This window comes from Aedes aegypti, chromosome 2, assembly GCF_002204515.2.
Source record: "Aedes aegypti strain LVP_AGWG chromosome 2, AaegL5.0 Primary Assembly, whole genome shotgun sequence".
In the NCBI taxonomy this organism is placed as follows: Eukaryota; Metazoa; Arthropoda; class Insecta; order Diptera; family Culicidae; genus Aedes; species Aedes aegypti.
This window is the reverse complement of record NC_035108.1, coordinates 344563104-344585171: the sequence shown is the minus strand read 5'-3', so window position 1 is coordinate 344585171 and position 22068 is coordinate 344563104. Positions and strand designations below refer to the sequence as shown.

The window sequence follows — 22068 nt, the reverse complement described above, 5'->3', positions numbered from 1 at the left end:
AAATTTAGTGAAAATTAGATCGAGTATATCATTTCGGATAACTACTAACACATGGGCAAAGTCTCATCCAATTCAAAACAGATAGCGTCTGGCCCGATTTGGCGTTTTGGGCTGGAAACTCTCTAAAACGAAACAAAAGTGTTCACAGTTCGAACGAGAACGTGTATATTTCTGAGCATTATAATGCACATAATTGGGACGTGAATATAATGGATTTCATGATATGTCATTGTAAACTGTCATTATAATGTCATGTCAATCCAGCAGGATTCCTGGTGTGATTACACCTGACATATTAAAATTTTACACTGATTTCAGAACCTTAAATTTACATGACGTCATGTTTACACTTGCATAAATGAAGTTTACATGACCGTGTAATCTTCATTATTTTACTGTGTTCACAATGTCTCAGGCGGTCGGGTGCTGCGCATAGCAAAGTGGTAAAATTAACGTTCTAGGAAGTGAGTTTTGGTCTGGTTTGATTAACGTATCGAATTAGCAAAGAACCGAAATATACGGCCTTAGTTGGGATCCCCTACTATTTCCGATTCAAGTTTTCAAAGCAAAACCAAACGAAAAGAGATGATGATCTATAATAAGCATCGATTCTGGACGCGGATTCGGGCGCGCGTCCCGTCAGAAATGCAAGTCAGCGTGATCAGTATGCACATTCCGAAATATACATATATATTTTGACTGCAGTGATTCACTTGATGGTGGGAACAAGGGCAGCCAATTAAGAAGCATGTAAAGAAGGGGAACACTCTGTGCTTTATATAAAATCAACCCAATAAAACAACAAGACATTAACAATAGATTAAACATTTAATTAATAAAGGAATTTAAAATTATCATTAATTAATGTATTTCCTACCGGTAAATTTATTATAAAAGCAATGATAAATTGAAACAAGTTGTAAAACAAAATCAAATATAAATCTTATTATAATGGGACAATAAAAAATTACACAAAACATATAAATTAACACCAAATTATTTAAATTTTCAAGATGAAACTAATAATAAGCACCAAGTATTAAAAACAATTCCAATGGAAATTGTTTTAAATGCAAACAATAGAATCAGCGCTAAACAACACCCAAAGTTGTCTACCCAATTCTGTGAAAAATTAACGACAATCGACTCTCCACATCTTGATATCGAAGGGACCATCATATAGAGAGATCGAGACGAAGAATATTTTTTGTATGAATACTAGATTGAAAATCACTCCGTTACTAATCAAAATACTAAAAAAACAAACGCAAAAACGTAATCAAAAAAATACACAAAGGGAGAGATATCGACATGTAGAACATCGAGATGTGGAGTGTTCTATTTTTTGAAATTTTCTAACTCCTTCTGTAGTTTGTATTTTCAGTTTTTTTTTAGGAAAATATTACATTCTTAAATGCTGTTTTTTGAAATCTTTTCCTGTTTTCTACGATTTTCCGGTGAAAAACATGTTCTCAAATGCTATTTTAGAACAAAAATTGCTAATTTACACCCAATTATTGCTTTCTTCAAGTACTTTATTAACTGTTTTGGATAAATTAGTGATATTAATCCTTTCTCTAGACATGATATTATTTTTCCCTGCGACAACTTCAAGCAAAATAAACGCACCGCATCTAACCCAGATTCCAAGCATTGATAATGACGGCATCGCTGAGTTGCGTTGGCTGATACGCCTTGTTGATTCATTGGTGATTAGAGGCCAAGGGACTTAATGTCAGCCGTATGTCGTAACTTACCAAGTGCACAATGGAAGACGAAGATTAGTACACAAAGTGAGTTGATTGGGATTTTGATTGTGATTGCGGTTCAAGCAATTTGTCGAACGTGGCTGCTGCTATCAGTTGATTCTTTCAATATCATCGGCTAAAGCCGACTGATCTGAACGTTATGACGTATGGCTTAATAAGCTGAAGCGTCTGAGGAAAGTGTGAAATCATGTCAAGTGCAATGATAATCTCGACAAGGAATCATCATCGTGCTTTACTAGAGTGCATTTTTTTCCAATTTTATAATATTAAATACCCATTGGGACAGAATCTGCTTCACAGCTTAGTGCTCTTATATCAATTACAACGTGTTTTGTAATTGCCAACATTATAGTATCAGGTATCAGACGGCCGGCTCCAAAAGCACGTTCCCCACCAGTTGGGAGATTTGTGTCGTCGCCATATTTGAGCCTATTTCATCATCTACCCGATGGGAGAGGAAAGGGAAGGGAAATATGGGAGGAAATAGGAGTGGGGTTCCTTGAAGAGGGAAGATCGCATAAGCAAAATGAGAGCATGTCACCATACAAGACATCCATATGCCAATTTTGGTCGAACAACTGTTGGGTAAATCCATTTGATATACTTGGGTTTTAGGCCCCAGGTTTTACCAAAGGTTTGCCGGCATTGACCGAAGGCCATGCAAGCTTTTTCGACTCTGAAATCAATGTGAGGTGTTCATGAAAGTTTGGAATCTAGAATGACTCCGACATACTTTAACTTGATCAGTCACATTGATCTCAGTGCCAAAAAGACGTAAAGGTCGAATTCCATTGCGGTTTCGTATTTCCGTAAAAAGAACAATAGATGTTGACCCGAATAACCGAAAGGCCATATTGCGACACCAACTCTCGACTACTTGAAGAGCGCTTTGCATAAGGTCGAATAGGGTGCTTATGCACCATATCAAAGCTAGATATTCGTCGGCAAATCCATAAGTTGGGAAATCGCTATTATTGAGTTGACTTAATAGCGTATCTACTACGATATTCCACAAAAGTGGTGACAGGACTCCCCTTGGGGGTATCCGCAATTTTCGAATCGCTGCTTGACGCAATGTCGAGAAGAGATCTCGGTTTTTGAGCATTTGATGAATCCAATTGGTAATCAAGAAGGCCAAACCGACCATCCGAAAATCATCTCAACGCTAGAGGAATCCAACGTCGAATTTTTCACCTACACTGCAGCAGAAAACCAACCAGTGAAGATAATTCTGTCCGGCCTTCCGGATTACACCACTCAGCAGCTGAAAGAAGAACTCGAGGCTAACAACGTGCATGCTAAAGGTATCAAAATCTTCTGGCAAAAGAAAATTGGCCCCGAAGTTAGTACGCTTTATTTGCTTTACTTCATGCTTTGCTTCATCAAAGATCAGTATCATCAATAACCCCGGAAATCCCAGAAGTCGAGTCTAGTACATGACACTGAAGACGGCCTTATAGTTGAGGTCGAAATACGTCAAAAGATCATCAGTCAAAAGATACAAACTCTAGTAAAATTTGCATGGTATAGTACTAAATTCGGTTATTCGTTTATTCCTATAAATCCGCCAAATGGAATTTTCAATGAATATGACCAGGATTTCAGAAGAACTCTCAAGAAATATGTCAAATATTTGTTTGGCTTAGATTTTTTGCCAACCTCTACGAATCTGCTTAGAGTTTTAAGCATAATAAACAAACTATTTATTCTAGAACCCACTAAAAACCACATTAGCAATCTACTAAAAACTATTTCAGTGATCCCTCAGTAATAACTTTCAAGAAACTGGCCATAGATTCCTGTTAGGATTCCTGCAAAGACCATGAATTTGAATGAAAAAAATCTAACAAGAGTGCTTTGCGAAGACCCAAGAAGTCCGATTCATTTTCGCGCGCTCGGAGTGTGTTTTCGGTGGCTTCGTTCGTTTGCGAAGTTGCTTTGCGAAGACCCAAGCAGTCCGATTCATTTTCGCGCGCTTCGGAGTGTGTTTTCGGTGGCTTCATTCGTTTGCCCCGTGCTTTGCGACGACCCAAGCTGTCCAATCCATTTTTTTTGCGCGCTCGAAGTGTTTTTTGTTTTCAGTTAGCACTTCATTCACGCGCCATCGGAGTTATTTTACATTCCTGCTTATACGTGTTGACGCTGCGATTGTAACTGTTCAGTCGAGGATGAATTACCAATTGGTGAGCTCGTTTCATGCTTGTAATAACACATTTGTATTTTTATGAACTTGTTGAACAAACTATGAATAGTTCGTCACTTTAAGTGTTGACATAAGCGCTTATTTATGTTCTATAAAATTAAGAGATTCAAACCTTTGAATAGTTCGATGTTTAAGATGTCGACGCATTGATAGATAATTTTTTAAACAGAGGTTACATGAATCGCATCACTTACCAAGGTGAATCCTGATCATGTAGCTTTGAAGCCCTCCCACTAATAAAACTCCTTCCCGTGGTAACCATGAAGATGCAGAGGTATACTCGGTCTTTAGTAACAATGGATGTCACACTAACATTCCTTCCCTTCCCCGATGACCGTAAGGACGTGGCCAGCGCCGTTATTAACATTACTAATTTTCAGAGTCCTCGAAAATGTACATTAAAGATGGTATGCTACTTCCAAGCTACATCTGTTGGTTCCCTGTACAATTTTGATGATTCTTGTCAATCACGGAGTAGCAACTACGAATTGTACGGTCATCAATGCTCATGCTCATGCTCATTTGATGAATCTAATTGGTAATCATTGTAGGTAGCCCATGGTTACGTGCGGCTTCCAATATGGCATCGAAAGACACATTATCAAAGGCACCCTCAATATCCAAGAAGGCACCCAAGCAGGATTGCTTCTGAGCGAATGCTTTCTCGATATCGTATACAACTTTGTGTAAAAGAGTCACAGTGGACTTCCCAGATTGGTATGCATGTTGATTTACAGGCATTTTTGCCAAATGAACATCACGGATGTGATGATCGATAATGCGTTCCAGACATTTCAGAAGAAAAGAGATCAGATTGATTGGAGGATCTGGGAATATACCCTGTAGCAAAACTGTTTACAAGTAGCTTTTTCAAAACATGTTTGATAAACTCAAATCGCTTTTGGAGCAGAACAGGATAAATCCCATCCGCTCCTGGAGATTTGAAAGGAACAAAACTATTAAGTGCCCATTGAATCGATTCAGTAGTTACGATACTGCGAGCCGAAGCCAGAGACTCATAGCTACATGAAAAGACATTTGGTTCATCCGTAGATGCTAAGTCCATTTATCCGGATCGTTCAGCAGAACGAAGAGCCTGTAAACCTTGCGAGCCGACTTGAATCACTTTGATCCAGCTGAACGGCGTCTGTTCCAACTCCTTCTACATTGTTTCCTGAGCCTAGTCAGATCGGAATTCCACCATGGGGTCCCTCTTGTAGTCTTTACAGACCGCAGAGGACATGCTTCTTCAAAAGCTTCCATGATGTAGGATGTTGTAGTATCAACGGCATTCTCCAAATCACTTGGATTTTTAATGGACGGAGAATATCAATGAAATTTGGTCGAAACCAGTTCTGTAGAGAGTTCCCAGTTTGTTGATCGGGGATTCCTAAAACGCAAAGCCTGCGCAGTTACATTTGAATGTTCAAAGAAGATGTAGCGATGATCAGATAATGATTTCTCATCTGAAACATGCCAATTCGTCAACTCGTGAGTGATTCTATTCGAGCAGAGCGTTATGTCTAACACTTTTTCTCTAGTAGATACAATGAAGGTTTGCTTATGTTAAGTAATCCATGGTCTGTACTACTTAAGTATTCCATCAGACTGGAGCCGTTGGCCGTGTAGTTCCGGCGTCTAGAATAGAACTACGGACAACCCGTTCCGGTGGTAAGAGTCCACCAAACGGGGTAACCCCAATTCAAGGTGTGATGCGAAAAACCGTGCTGAGGAATGAATGGTCGAAGGGGTGAAAAAGATGTTCGGCCATTAACGGAGCCTGTGGAGCACCTGGGCACCCCTCACAGTATTTTGTCCCTTACCGCGTTAATGCAGGGCTCTGGCGTGGTTGACCTCTTTTCCCGTGCTACTCGTGGGATCCAAAATGAGTACAAATTCAAATAACAATCAGATTAGTAGTGGTAGTGCAGGTAGTAGCAGTAGTAGGGAAGCGAACCCCTTCGCAAGAAGTGGGCTAGCTAGATCTCCGTTGAGGAGAGTAGAAGCAGGAGGAGGCAGCAGTGCACGTAGTGCCAGTGCTGGAACCCATATTTCATCCCCGGCTAACGCATCGGGTGAAGTGATGGATGGAGCGTGGTTGATGAGGGCCATCAATAAAAGTAGAGATGGGCTCTCTGCGATGGAAGTGGCTGCACAGCAGCTCGACTCCATAATTGACTTTGCGTCCTCGAAGTCTAACATCAGCAAGGCCTTGTTTAGACTTCGTAAGTCAATGTTGGCGGCCAAGCAGAACCATGCTGAACCCATGGTGACTGTGGCTGCGGCAGAACCCGTGGAACTGAAGGTGCCGAAGTCTACCCAGACGGAACCCTTCGTTTTCGCGGGCAGCCCCAAAAGCGTGGAAGCGAATGCTTACAGCAAGCAACGGCAGAAGCGCGCGAAGCAGCCGTCAGGGGAGGAGTTACCCGGCGGCGCTCGTAAGGCCAGGCGGATACTAACCCCGAAAACCGACAGAAGTGCCGGAAAATCGGACCCCAGCCAGGCGTCCCGGAAAGCCGAGAAGGGTGGGCCCGAAAAGGCTGGCCCCTCACGGAGTGATGGGAACAGGGGGTTGCGACCTTTGAGAGGTCTTTCATCACCACAGGTCAGGGCGGAGCAGGGGGGGACGCCCCCTGGACAACCGTAGTGAGGAAGAAGAAGAAGAAGAAACAGGAGAATCAGGAGCGCAGGGATACCAGACCTAAGAAAGGTAGGAGGGTAGGTGCCAAGCGCGAAAAGGGTGATGCGATCATCATCAAGACGGAAGAGTCCAAGTACTCGGAAGTCCTGAAGGCGATGCCCAGTGACGCCAAGCTTGCGTATCTAGGATCCGACGTACGCAGTGTCAGACGCACTCGTACAGGTGAAATGATCCTCGAGCTTAAGCGCGACAAGGAGCGCAAGGGCGCCGCCTACAAAAGTTTGGCGGAAGAGGTCCTTGGCGCTGGTGTTGAAGTGAGGGCTCTGACGCAGTCAGTGACTCTGAAGGTGATGAACCTTGACGAGATCACTAACGCAGAAGAGCTCGTCACGGCACTGCGGCAACAGTGCGAAGTGCAGGTGCCCACCACCGCCGTTCAGCTACGGAAAGGTCCGGCAGGTACTCAGGTGGCCTTAGTACACCTACCTGTGGCAGACGCAAACAAGTCCGCTAAGGTAGGTAAGATCAAGGTTGGTTGGTCAGTATGTTCACTGAACATACACGAGCAACCAGTGATCTGCTTTAGGTGCAGGGAACCTGGACATAAGTCCTGGGGCTGTAAAGGCCCTGATAGGACCAAGTTGTGCAGGCGTTGTGGTGAGGAAGGTCATAAGGCACTAGGCTGCAAGAACCCTCCCAAGTGCTTGATTTGTTCCGGCAAGTCCGTGAACAACAATCACCCATCGGGAGGCTCAAGGTGCCCGACCTTCAAACGAGCCATCAACGAAAAGTCACAGTGCAGGTAACGCAGCTGAACCTGAACCACTGTGACGCAGCTCAGCAACTGCTGTACCAGTCAGTTGCTGAGTGGGGGACGGACATCGCCATCATATCGGACCCATACCGAGTACCCACCGGCAACGGCAACTGGGTCGTGGATGGATCCGGAAAAATGGCGGCGATATGGACAACGGGTAAATACCCTGTCCAGCAGTTGGTGTCTACTACCTACGAGGGCTTCGTGATCGCCAAGGTAAACGGGGTCCTCTTCTGTAGCTGCTATGCGCCTCCGAGTTGGTCGACCGAGCGGTTCACGCAGATGCTGGACTGTATAACGACCGCGCTGACAGGGCGAAGGCCAGTTGTAATAGCGGGTGACCAATCAATGCCTGGGCCGTGGAATGGGGAAGCCGTAACACGAACCAGCGAGGTCAAATCCTGCTAGAGGCACTGGCCGTGCTAGATGTCGATCTGGCTAATGTTGGTGCCAAAAGTACCTTCAGCCGTAACGGAGCGGAGTCGATTATCGACGTTACTTTTTGTAGTCCTGGCCTAACGAGTAGTTCGAACTGGAGGGTAGACGATGCCTACACTCACAGCGACCACCTGGCGGTTCGCTACAGTATCGACTACAACAACAGCAGGCAGCGGGTTGAGGAAGCGGCTAGGTCAAGGCCAAGCCCTCGTAGGTGGAAGACATCGTACTTCAATGATGAAGTACTTAGGGAGGCGCTCCACCGTGAGCGTAACCTACTCGGCCTAAGCGGGGACGAACTGGTAGCGGTGCTTACGCGTGCATGCGATGCGACCATGCCTAGAAAAGTCCACCCTAGGAATGGGAGACCACCGACATACTGGTGGACTCAAGCTATTGCGAACCTGCGCCGTGCCTGCCTACGGACCAGGAGACGGATGCAGCGAGCACGTACCGAGCAGGAGCGTGAAGAACGACGGGCGGTGTTCACCGCTGCCAAAGTCGCGCTGAAGTCCGAGATAAGGGCAAGCAAAAAGGCCTGCTTCGAGGGACTCTGTCAGAGTGCCAACGCGAACCCGTGGGGTGATGCCTACAGGATCGTAATGGCGAAGACAAGAGGTGCAATTGCTCCTACGGAGCAATCTCCACAGATGCTGGAGGGGATCATCGAGGGGCTCTTCCCGCGCCACAACCCTAGCCCATGGCCTCCTTTTGTAGGACAGCCGGGGATTGGGGCTGGCGATGAGGATAGAGAACTGATGAGGAACTTGTAGGGATTGCAAAATCCCTAAGCATGGGGAAGGCACCAGGTCCGGACGGAGTTCCAAACCTGGCCCTCAAAGTCGCAATCTTGGAGGCTCCCGGTATGTTCAGATCTGCTATGCAGATATGCCTGGACGAGGGAGTATTTCCAGATGCGTGGAAGAGGCAGAGCCTGGTACTATTGCCAAAGGCGGGGAAACCACCCGGTGACCCGTCGGCGTATAGACCAATATGCTTGATTGACACGGTGGGGAAAGTGCTCGAGAAGATCATCCTCAACAGACTGTCGAGGTACACCGAGGGTGTAAATGGTCTCTCAGGCAACCAGTTCGGCTTCCGGAAAGGGAGGTCCACTGTAGACGCTATTCTGACGGTTAAGAAAACCGCTGAGATAGCACTCCAGCGTAAGAGGAGGGGTATTCGCTACTGCGCAGTAGTGACTCTGGATGTAAGGAATGCATTTAATAGTGCCAGTTGGGCGGCTATTGCTGATGCGCTCCTGCGTCTGGGGATACCCGAGTACCTGTACAAGATTCTCGGAAGTTACTTCCAGAATCGGGTATTAGTCTATGACACAGAGGTGGGTCGGAAGTGCTTTCACATAACCTCAGGAGTCCCGCAAGGTTCCATCCTGGGTCCGGTGTTATGGAATGTAATGTACGACGAGGTGTTGAGATTAAAATTCCCGGCGGGTGTGGTCATCGTTGGCTTTGCCGACGATATTACGCTGGAGGTCTACGGTGAATCGATCGAAGAAGTGGAATTGACTGCAGCCCACTCAAAACTGAGGCTGTTGTTGTCAACAACCGAAAGTCGGTGCAGCAAGCGGTGATCAGTGTAGGCGACTGCACAATCACTTCGAAGCGCTCCGTCAAACACTTGGGGGTGATGATCGACGACAAGCTTACCTTCGGTAGCCATGTCGATTATGCCTGCAAGAGAGCCTCCACAGCTATTGTGGCACTGTCCCGGATGATGTCCAATAGCTCTGCGGTGTACGCCAGCAAGCGTAAGCTTCTGGCCAGTGTCGCCTCGTGAGGTATGGTGGCCCGGCTTGGGGCACGGCTTTGAGTACCGATAGCTACCGTAGCAAGCTAGAGAGTACTTATAGGCTAATGTGCCTGAGGGTTGCGAGCGCGTACCGTACCGTGTCACACGATGCATTTTGTGTCATCACCGGTATGATGCCTATTGGTATCCTTATCATGGAAGACATAGAGTGCTTCGAAAGGCGCGGCACAAGAGGCATACGCAGGACTGCCAGAACGACCTCCATGGTCAAATGGCAGCGTGCGTGGGACAGTTCCACCAAGGGAGTGTGGACTCACAGGTTGATTCCGAGTTTAGATATCTGGGTCAATAGGCGCCATGGGGAACTAACATTCCACCTGACACAGGTCCTTTCGGACCATGGTTGCTTTAGACAGCGTTTCGGTCATGCGGGTTCTCCCGAATGTCCAGTTTGTGCAGGTTTAGAGGAAACGGCGAAACACGTTTTGTTCGTGTGCCCGCGTTTCCGCACAATGCGTGACCGCATGTTTGCCACATGCGGTGGGGACACGTCTCCGGACAATCTGGTTCAGAGAATGTGTGAAGACGAGTTTGGCTGGAATGCCGTTTCATCGGCTATCACCCACATCGTCTCGGAACTCCAAAGGTGGTGGCGTGTGGACTCGAGGAGTGACTAGTGCAGACGCTAATCAACAGGTGGTCCAGGGGTTCGCAGTCGGCTACGTAGGTCATACCGGTGCCCTACGGTCGAAATCGACCCTTACAGCGATTAAGTGGCCGCGGGGAGAACATCCTGGTAGCGCTGCTGTCGTGGCGCCGGCCTACTGGGTGGATACGAGCCTCTGGTTGTTCGGGGCAGGTGGAGGCCCCTTCGTCAGCAATCCCAGCTGGTGCTAGCTGATAGGGCCTGAGCCTTCAGTAGGTCAAATTGCGAAGCCCGCAACCAGCTGCGGTGCAGCTGGGCGCGGGCTTAGTGGTCGACCCTGCCCGCCTTCAGCGGACAACGGGAGGTGAGGACCACCCGGGAAGTTGGCAATAGGCCAGCATGCTACCTTGGTGGACCCCCATAAGCGTGTCATCGATGTTCGTTGCTGCATGGCTACGCAGCTAACCTGGAGGATGCGATGTGCAATAGCCCCTCTCCGAAGCAATGCCTTCTTAGTGGTCCCGGAAAGACGAAGGGTTTGGCGGCAATGGAAATGGTTTAGTGGGTCGGGGGTGTAGTCCTGTTTACTGCTTGTACGTAGTAAATGGTCCCCAACCCCACACTCCCGGACCTCGGTCCGGAGTCTGTTGAGCAGATTATCCCCCCATTGCTTAGAAGGAAAAAAAAAAAGACTGTAGCCTCTCAAATTGATATTTGAGCTGCCCCAGATGATGTGATGAGCATTGGCATCACTGCCCACAATCAGCGGGTGGCCTTTTGTTACACAGTGTACGACAACTCGTTTGAAATCATCCGTTGGGGATGGTTCATCATGTGGTAAGTATACCGAACAATAGACGTATTTCCTATTTAGGTCACCAACAGAAACATCGATTGAAATACATGTAGCTAGAAGTATCTACAGCAAAAACTCATTGAAATTTTAAAAATTTGATACTCTAACGTTAAAGTGAAAAATGTGGTTTTTTGGCGTTTCTACCAAGAGTTTTAAAAAATTCCATTATTAAACATAATTCACATGATTTTGACTACTAGAACTAGATTTTTCAGAAGGATTTGCCTCAAGAACTACTTCATTTCATCAGCTTTACCTTATATTGCTGACAAAAGAATAATTTGTGAAAAATGTATGAATATTCTGTAGGAATTTGTATGTGTGCACGGTGGCTGGTGACTGAACAGTACTTTCAATATGAGACGCACATAATTGTTTCGCATTTTGTTCAATGCAATTTTGAGTTTGATAGCAAGACGTACACTGATAAAAAATATGCTTTACGAAGAAAACTCAAAAGTGATAGAAATTCAAATAGGACTGTTATGCGAGTATGGGCAGTGCAGGAAAGTCTAGTAAAATAAATTGAAACCAATCCCATAAAAATATTCAATTTTCAATCACCAAAAACAATTGGTTATTAGAGAAATTAAATTTCGTCGTATTAGAACACATCATGCAACTGACAAAATCATGTCATTCTTGAAGTGTTTGAGCTCCCAAGTTTCTAACCAACTGAACCAAGAAGCTACCAAAGCTCGTTGTCGACTGAAAACAATCAGTAAGGTGACGAAACCAAGGCTACGAAGATATGCTTTTGTGGGATAAAATTCGCTAACAATCTGTTCATAGATCGTCAAATGATTGCATGGCATCTTAATTATATATTCTTCCTGCTTTTCACTACATTGATCATAAAAATCTCCATGATTAAGCGAGAAGATCAAGTCCGTCCATCTGTCGTTATGCATAAAAATAGAGCAGTGTCGATGTGTCATAGTTTGACTTCAGAACGGGTCAACGAATTAGCATAATTCTTTCACTAATGCATCTGTTTACCATTCATCGACGGCTTTTGTTGCGGAAGAGAAAAACGACGAAAAAATAAAAATGAATAAATTTAGTGAGGGGATTCTGCATAGCATTATTAGCCAACGTTTTCCGGGACAACGATATAAATCGTGCATAAATATCAAATTCTGCTGAATATTCAAGCGAAAACCTGTTTGGCGATCTACTTTTTTCATGCTGTCGTGATGCAATAATTTAATCGTTTGAACTAAAAAAACAAATCATTGCCCGATAATGGAAATCCTTCACTCTGTGGAAATGCCGATACTCTATTTATGTCGAGGGGACAGTCTATGTTCTAGTTATGTTGTAGAACCACTCATAGGAGTTCAATTGTGAGACCCGGTGCTCACCTAGTATATTTCATATACTACTTACACTGAATATTCAATGTTGACAAAATTCAAATCACTGTTAGACTTAGTACGACTCGATCGAAATTTTTACACTGGCAAGAAAATACTTGAGAAAGCATGACGACTAGCTACCCAAAATCAAAAATTTAAGTTCCATAGTATTCTTTAGGGTATACCATCCAGAACTACTCACAATATAGTGCTATAAATACTAATTAGTTCTATGATGAAATTGGCTTCGTAATGTGTTAAATCAGTTGAGCCTATAAAAAATCAGTTAGTTTGAAAAAAAAAAGTTGTACTTTAAATCGTGTGTTGACATTGACAACATTTCAACATGATAGACGCTAACAATATTATAGATGGCATCTCAATCCACCATCTCAAGAATCGTAAGGATAACGTTACTCTCTCATTTACTCTCTTGAATAATAATGAACGGCGGTCGATGTACGCAAACAACATCGTACAGTATTCCTCCTGCAATCAAGAACGTTCTCCTGGACGTACTGATGAACTTATCTCCTGTGCGCTTCAACAAGTCGCTTATGCAATTGATACTTGGTTAATACAGAAAAAAAAACGAAATTACAACCTCGTGAGTTCTGGAACCCGACAGTGGAAAGTTTCGAGCTGTTACACGAGCCGTCATCATAACCCCTCGTATCTCTCTAGTGCCACTACCGCCTCGTTTATTTACAGTGAACAATGTAGTGCAAATATTTACAAGCAGTAAGCACTTCATCGGCACCGGCGTAAGTAGTGATTATACCTCAAAAGTGGCCTGGACGTAGATGATGCCGCAATCGCAACGTCGTCAACTGATTCCATGTGCGCTATGGGTCTCCATGTGGATCGCGTGCGCAAATCAATAATGGTGCAATCAGGGGTCACCATTTTTTGCCGTGGCCAGATTGTTTACTACTACCATACGGAGACTGTTTTTGTTTGGTTTTACGTAGTGATTCATGAAATGCAGGATGTCACGCTTTTGAAACGAAATACGCTGCTGCTGATAATGGATTATAATTAGCGTTGACGATACTCTATTTGGGCCTGATTGCGAGGGATTGGATCGAACAACAAGTTGAGGAAAGCCATGGACTAGATTTTAGTCACTAGAATAATATGTCCTAATTTTGTTGTTGAAATCTCGTGGACTTTTCTGCTCTCTTGCCTTCTTTTATTTCTTTTTTCCTGTAGAGTACAACTCCTTACCAATACCTCCAACAATATAATTAACTGGAGTCATTATATACATGATTATTTATTATGTGTTGGTTGGTTCTTGGAATTTCACGTACCGTAAAACGGGGTAACTTTGATAGTTTTTTCGAAGAAAACTTCAATATTTATGCATGCTGTTTCAAAGAATTACAATTCATATTTTTAAAACAAGTACTGACATACTAGCTATCGATTGCACTTGATAGATTGCCAAAAGATTTATTCTGAATGGATATATAATTTTTCATATAATCGAAAGTCGGTTTTCTGTTTTGGGGTAACTTTGATAATGGAGTATAAATCGAACAAAATTGAATGAATTATGGAACATTTATAGGGTGTTGCATACCTCTAGGCGTTTAACGCTTTATGGAAATTTCTGACTCAGATTACAAAAATGGTCCCAGTTTGTTAAAAATGGGTTTCGCTAAAAGATTTGAGACTGAATTCATGTTCTACTATAACTAGGCTGTCATGGGTAAGTCACGATCTCATTATGACTCCATCAAATAGTGGTCGTAGAACAGATTGTTTGTAAGCGTTGCAAAAATGCTAAAATCTTGTAAATTTTTACTATTTGCATAAAAATCCTCAAATGCACTTGATTCCAATGGAAATAGCTTTGACCTGAAGTGTCATACTTATACTCTTTACTTTTGCATTCGTTTTCCTTAACTAATTGACAGAAACTTTGTAATTTCGTTCAATATGTTGAGGGTCTCGCACTATCAAAGTTACCCGCATTATCAAAGTTACCCCGTTTTACGGTAACTTGAATTTTAATTGGACTAGTGAGCCCTAAATTAAAATTGTGCGTGCTTTCAAATTGCACAGCAAGTTTTTGAGCTTTTTCGTAATTAGTTAGTAGTATTTTGTTTTCCTTTTTCAATGTCGCAATCGGCTCCTGAGTATTTTTTTTTAATTTTAGATAATTTCAAAAGTGCTTAGAACCAGGGTTTAATTGAGAAGTTTTGTTTCTTATATTTTTGTTTCTTTATTGAGTCAATCGTTTAATAATTTATTTTACTGATCCTGCCATATAATTTTTATAGCAGTGCGTAGAAATTTCCTTCTCACGTTTTTAAGACGGATCAAGAGTTTAAGTACATCGACTATAATCACAGATGTTACTTTTACTTCACATTTTGGTATTGCGCAATACCCCTTGCTTCAACAGTGAAATTTGTTAAAGTTTCGAGAGCCTTGTCAATATCAAGATTACTATTGATATACGTTTCATATGTAGTCTAGTCGGCTCGTAAATATTTAATTGAAAGTGGAGCTGATAGGATCGAGAATCGCTTCATAGGATATTTAAAATGTAACAGGGACATGAGCAAAACCAAAATTAATTGGCTACAAAGGTGACTAGAGTCGGCTAATACCAGGGTTGGGAATAATCTTGAAATTCACTCTAGAGCAGCCAAGAAAAGCAAAAAACAGTCAGCGAGGCCAGTGAAACTAACGCCCATCGCTGCGGTAGGGAAAAAGCCCAAATTAACTTAAGAGCAAATCAATTGTAGAAGGGTTTCTAGGAAAGAAAAAACAAATAGGGCTAACTGGGTATTGAATTGAGATGTATCCTGAAAAACATTCATCAAATAAAATTATGCCGATAGAATTGCTTTTCGAATTATTGAATGAGCATGAGCAATTTCCGCAATTCAGTATGAAGCAAATAAACTTGCTGCCATGTGCAATAAAAAGGCAAATAGGCAGCGATGTGTTTGAACAGAAAGATCCAAAGTTTTAAAAACTTTAGTAGCAAATGAAGATAAATCGTAGCCGAACCTCAAATTTTCAAGAGCACAAATCTTGAGAACCAAACACCCGTTTGTGCTGAAAACTTAATCGATTGGTCACTACCAGCTAGTGACCAATTGACTAAGTTTTCAGCATAAACGGATGTTTGGTTCTCCAGATTTGTGCTCTTGAATACATGAAGTTTGGCTTCGATTTATCTTCACCTTAAATGTTTGAATAGTTGGTAGCATTGATAATCCTCAAAACTATTAATCTATAAATGTTTTGTTTATATTTTGATTAGTTGTTGAACAGAAGTTGAATAAGCGATCGTGAAGCTTTCTTGGTTGCCATCTTTACTGCACTTGCTAAGCCTTATACCAGCCTTTTATACAGTCTCATGTATGCTAAAAACTGAATATAATCTGCAAAATAAGATGTTTAATAGCTGAACAATTAAATTTTCATCTGGGGATACATTTTGTTGCATGTTGGTTAACAATTGATTCACTAATTTAAATATTCTCAAAGAATTTTAGACGGAAAAACCCATTAACAAATCTGTTATGAAGTCGACAACAATAAACAAAACACCATGTTTAGATGAATGTGTTGCCTGTTACCAAGAATGTTGACAGTAGTTCACGGTGTGTTTTCGACAGTTCACGTTTACTGGAACTCTTTTTTAAACGTGTAAGGTATACCCAGGACCGTCCCACTCGGACTCAGATTGGGTACCACTTCTAGTACTGCAAAAGGTACCCAAGTTTGACAGATCGCAGTACACTTTTGGCATTCTAGATTTTACTCTATTACCCTATGTGCCATAAAATTTTAGGCAACTGCAAGGGACATGGAGGTCTTTATTTTGTCTTTGGTATACCCAAAGCGCTCTCAAGAATTCCAATTTGATTAACGTGGATAAGGATTGTTCATTAAAGAAAGTGGACATCTGACTGTTAACATTTTGATGTAAAAATTCCAAGGTAAAAATTCAAAATTTGTTTCAGTGTGTACTCAAGTGTTAATTTTGACAGCAGAAGAAAGTTGACATCAAAACAGTTGTAAATTCCAAGCGATAATTCGGTTTAACATGGCGACACGCACATTTATTCTGCACAAATGGTGTTCTGAAAAGCTGTCGTTCCGAGATTTGGCTTAAATCGCGAAGTGTCCGAATTTCAATTTTTCAACACTGTATCGAAAACAGATGCTTATGACAACGTGTAATACATCCGAACAGAAAAAATTGGGAAAATAGTTTTTTTATGGCAAGCAATTTGCTCCTGCGGTATGAAAAATACTACATTTTTCACAACGGGCTCAATCAACGGCGAAAATTACAGAACTGAATGCATTTTAAAACGTCTTCTGCCCATCTACCGAAAGCCTGGCATCGACTCACTATGCTTCAGCTACTTTGGAGATGTTCAAGAAGGAAAAAAATGTTGAAACATGGCAAATTCTACCGAATTGCCCATAACTTCGCCCCATTTGGAAATATTGGGCAATAATCAAACGACATCTTAAGAAGGATGGAAGATAAGCAAGTTCCATGGATTTTTTCAAGAAAATTTGATAAGTAACACAAAGAAAAGTTACGAAGAAAGTTGTGCAGAACCTGATGGGAGGCATCAAGAGAAAAGTCAGAGCATTATCCAGGAATGCTCAATAAATGTTCAAACTTATGTGAATTTGGTCGAGATTACTTTGGTTTCCATGAATTTCAAGAGAACTCATGAATTTGTTCGAAAATAAACAGTTTGCTTTAAAAAAATACGTGTCCACTTTCTATAATGAACAGTCCTTATTGAATCACTTATCGAATTAATAAATTAAAAAAGAACTTAGATATATACTTTACCTTGAGACACCCTTGCATTTTTGAAAAAAAAAAAAAAAAAAAAATGATTTCATTTTACTTGAACTCAAACATAGTAAGAACCTAGGACAGGACGTGACAGTTAAACTAAGACTGCCCCGTTGTGTTGCCAGTCGATGACCTTGACGATACAGAAGCCAGTGTTACCAGTATCTATTACAAGCAAATCTTGTGAACAAATTCAAATTTCAAGGCTCATAATTTGATTGTTTCTTGCACACTTCATTCATTTAGTGCAATATCGGGTGCTAGCTTTTTAGAAAATCAGGCTAATATTCAAAATCAGCGATATTTTTGAAGAAATGTTACGAAATTTCCATTATATTGCTCTCGATTAAGTATGTTTTATTTATTTCCGCATTATAGGAGCAAACTTAACATCAAATATAGATCGAATTGAAACAACAAGGCTTAATGAAAAATTTCAAAACTTTTGATGAAATTTCTAATTTATTGACTAGCAACAAAGTGCCCTGTTGCAATCAAACTCAACGGAGTGGAAGTAGGCCTTTGCCAAATCGACCAATCAGGAGTGGTCTTTTTTGACAGGCAATTGGTTGCGTCTTTGTACTTTGACCTAACACGTCTTGTCTTAGGTTAGAACTTTCAAAATGGTTTAGACATATTCTTCGGTATGAATTAGGGGTGGCGGTCTTATCCCATCAACAGTGGTCAATTTTACCCTGCTTGCGCAATTTTCACAAATATGGCCTCATTTCAAAGCTAAATATTTACAATTCATATTTCACTACACTGAAGCATATCTGTCATATAAATAAAAATGGGATGTTGTATGTATGTCACGAAATGGCGAGAGAACGCGTCTACGGACTCACCTGATGATTTCACTGTTGGGTTCGACAGGGGATGAGACGTGTTCGTGCGTAAAAAAAGCTTAGGAAAAACGCCGTAAAAGTCGGAGAACCTGGATAAAACTAAACTGTCATATTGTATGGGTTACTGCCGGGCATTTTTCAGCAACCTACTTGAAGGCAAGACAAAGTTTGCCGGGACGCCTAGTTACACATAAATGTTAAAGTATGGAAAGGATAATTTGATGCTTTTACAAAAAATCCCATACGGAATTCTTACGGGAGCATCTGTTTTATTAAGATCAAATTAAATTTCGACGAGCAGAAAATTTGTTTTTGATATCTATATAAATAAAAATGGAATGATGTTTGTATGTCACGAAATGGGTTGAGAACGGGTGATTGGACTTACATGATTCTGTCACTGTTGAATTCGTTCAGAGCTCCGACGTGTTTGTGCGAAGAAAAAGTTTAGGAAAGTCTTCGGGAAGGTGGGAAAAACAGGAGAAAACTAATCTGACATTTTCTACACGGGACTTGCATAGCGTTTTTCAACAGCCTACTTGATGGCAAGACGAAGTTTGCCGGGACCACTTGTATGTTATGAAAAATATCATTTAAATATCACCTTAAATGCTCCGTGATGATAAAATCTTGTGTTTATGCAAAGGGCTTGGTACACTTTCAAGAAAACTACGATTTTCATGCCAAGCTGAAGGTACGGAAGACGGACCTTACCTCGGTGGGCGCTCTTACCCTCTTCGATCGAGATTCCTGGTGGTCGTGTATTGTCGAGAATAAATTATTACATTACTGTCTATTTGATGAATATACGCTAAGCTTGATCGCCAAAGCCATAACAAATCACGCTTTTGTATATTCACGTGCAAATGATCACAACATTGACGATACGAATACAACTTTCGCCATATAACATTTTTAACTCATTACGCTGAACTCATACTAAATATACAGTCTACTCATCCATACTCGACATTTCGAGTTATACTGCCGATATCGAGGTTTACTGCCGTTTTACACATATTTGACCCGGGGTCCATAAGGTTAACATAGAACATGGGACAAGAAGGCGTAGAAGGACAGTATAAAATCGTAGTAAAAGTTGCTTTTCATGGTTACCTCGATGGTCCCTTGGATGGCATATGCACTGGTTTTGTGTTCTATAACTCGATACCTCCTAAACTCGATGGTCCCTTTAATATAGAGTTATGAAGAGTTGACTGTATTAGTTATGGTAAATAAATTGTCTAATCGAAGTTAGAACAAAATTAAAATATATCTATGAAGAAAAAAAATAATGTGATGAAACTTTACCAAAATAGTTGAAATATTTAAGATGAAGAATAATCGAAGCTAAATCCTAAATATTCAAGATCATAAATCTAGCGAACAGGACAACGGTTAAAAATGAAAACTTGGTGGAATCGTCACAACAAGCGAGTGAACAATCGATATATTTCTTAGTTTAAACAATACTGATTCTCATAGATTTGTGCCCTTGAAGTTTTGAGGTATGGCTTCGTATAACCTTAATCTAAGTAACAACGATAAACTCTTTGATAACGCTTAATTTGGTTTATTTCCCATTGACGTATGGAAAATCTTTTCTATCTGTAAAATTTTAAAGAGCTTAGCTAAGCTTAGTATTCGAATAACTGTCCGATTTACATAGGAAATCCCATAGAATATGGGACTGTTAGGCAAGTATGGGCAGTTAGCAGTTGAAGAAAGATAGAAAACCATAAAGATCAACGTAAAGCTTGTACAAAATAAGTAATAGAGTAATTTAATGATAAGTATGAAGGAAACTTTATCGTCAATCAACGCGCGCATTGTCACGTAGCTCACAAAATCTTGTTTTGATGTATCTGCGGCCCCAAAGTTGATTGAACCATTTTGAAAAAGCAGTACCGAACCGAAGATATTACAATTCTCATGACAAAGTAGTAAACAGTTGGTTCGTAACTCGATACTTGATACCTCCCTAACTCGATGGTGTCTTCAATATGGAGTTGAGGAGAGTTGACTGTATGTACTATTTAACGCACTTCAAAAATAAAGAGAAGAAGAGATATGAAAATTGCATGAAACGTACAAATTTCATTAAATGCAGCTCAAATATTTTACTCTATAAAAAATCAGTTCAAAGTTCAATGTAATAAACCAAATCTTCTTCACTCAGCCAAGTTACATCTCCTTGTCCACTTGTATTGATCGATACGACTCTTCGAACAGCCACAACAATAAATCCTCCGAATAACACAACTCAAAGTCCATAAAGTTCACAACCGATGCCTCCCCGAAACGGCTCACTCATCCCAATCTCCACACACGCGCTTCCATGTCACAACCATACATTATTGTTATGCAATCGGGTACATTATTCACGCCAAGCTCACACATAAACCGGTCTCTCCTTGAGGGCCGACCATCAACAAGTCGAGTCCCACTTTGCACTTGTTCAGTTTTTTTTTTGTTCCACTCAACCGTGGTCAACTGATCCACAAACCCGGTTAACTAATCCGACATCTGTCTCACATTTTCGTATAGATATCTAGGGGTACTCACTTTTGCTTTCACTGGTCCGGTAGCCGGAAAATTTGCAAACTTGTTCCGGTTCGATCGACGAACGCACAAATTTCTCTCTTCTAGGGCACGTCTTCACAACTTACAGTTTACGGAAACTTCAATGCGACGGTCACGACGAAACGAGCGAGCGAACTAAACGAGAAGGGATCCGATTCCACTGAGCGACTAAAGCACACTGAAACTGAAGGGGCCTTTGCCAGCTGGTTGGGCTCAAAATAGAGCGAAAGTGTTTGTTTGAGGTTTTTTCTTCGGTCGCAAGCACTGACTTGACTGGGCAGCCCGATAACTGGTCAACACGGTCCACACGGCAGCACTCAGCTGTTATCTGGCGCTTTCCCGGAGCTCAGTGAGTACCACCCCCTGTAACTGAGTGAGGATCGTCTTTAGGTATTCGGATTGGAAGACGTCACCAGTTCGACGTCACGAGAGGTGGATGAGTGGGTTCGATCAGGCCACTTTGATCGTTGAGTCAATCTAGTAGGTGGTAGACTTAAGCTGGTTTGGTGGCACGGTGTCTCGTTTACCGTTTCATGATAAAAAAAACCTTAAATTTCAATATGTTTTTAAAGTTGATCAATATTTACCTTCAAAAAGCTTTTGAGGCATTACGGAGACGATTTCATCGTACAATTATGCACTAATACAGTTTTTTAACATAAATCGTATTACGCGTTGCAAGAAAAATTTTGATTCCTGGAAAATCCACCTATATCGAGTAGGAAATTTTCCAGGCTAAACATCAAAGACAGCTATGCTCGTTACTAGGATGTTGGTTGTTTGTTTTGATTGATGACATTGGGAAACAAATCTAGATGATGATCGTTATGACTGTATTGTATGCTATGAACACTAAAACATTACTATATCTCACATAAGATATGCCATGTAATCCCAAATACAGCATCAGCAGGTGTGGACAGGTTTGGAATAGGTACCATTCAGACATTCAGATCTGCTAACTGTGTAAATAAAAACTCATGGCATGGCTTGGGTCAAAACCGATGAACGCTCGTTGTTGAATTGAGAAACACGATGCGACTCCGTTGTTCTTGTTTCATTGCAGCATTGCAAATCTTTGAAAGATTACGATGCAAGTTTTCTTCAGCAACATTGTAAATCTACGATGTGATAGGAAAGGCCCCCAGCTGGTGGTGAATTATTGGTGATGCTTCTATCAATCATCACACAAAGCACACTTTGTTAATTTTGTTCTGTGCGGCGATAGCCCGGTGCGCGTTATTTCCGCGAGCCTATTAAAATTTTTAAATTTCCGCGCAATAAGTT

General features: G+C 41.8%; 1 protein-coding gene across 2 annotated transcripts in view; it reads right to left on the bottom strand.

Moving 5' to 3' along the window:
- The window catches only part of LOC5569049 (lipopolysaccharide-induced tumor necrosis factor-alpha factor homolog), a 36494-nt gene extending 15476 nt beyond the window's left edge, over nt 1–21018 (bottom strand). The window contains exons 1-2 of one of the 2 annotated variants that reach the window (XM_021846156.1): nt 20764–21018; nt 16222–16223 (exon numbers count right to left, since the gene is read on the bottom strand). The gene's annotated coding sequence lies outside the window, so the exon portion shown is untranslated. The remainder of the gene's footprint in view (nt 1–16221; nt 16224–20763) is intronic. The other variant, XM_001652644.2, reaches the window with a different exon arrangement.
- Between the last annotated feature and the right edge of the window lie 1050 nt (nt 21019–22068).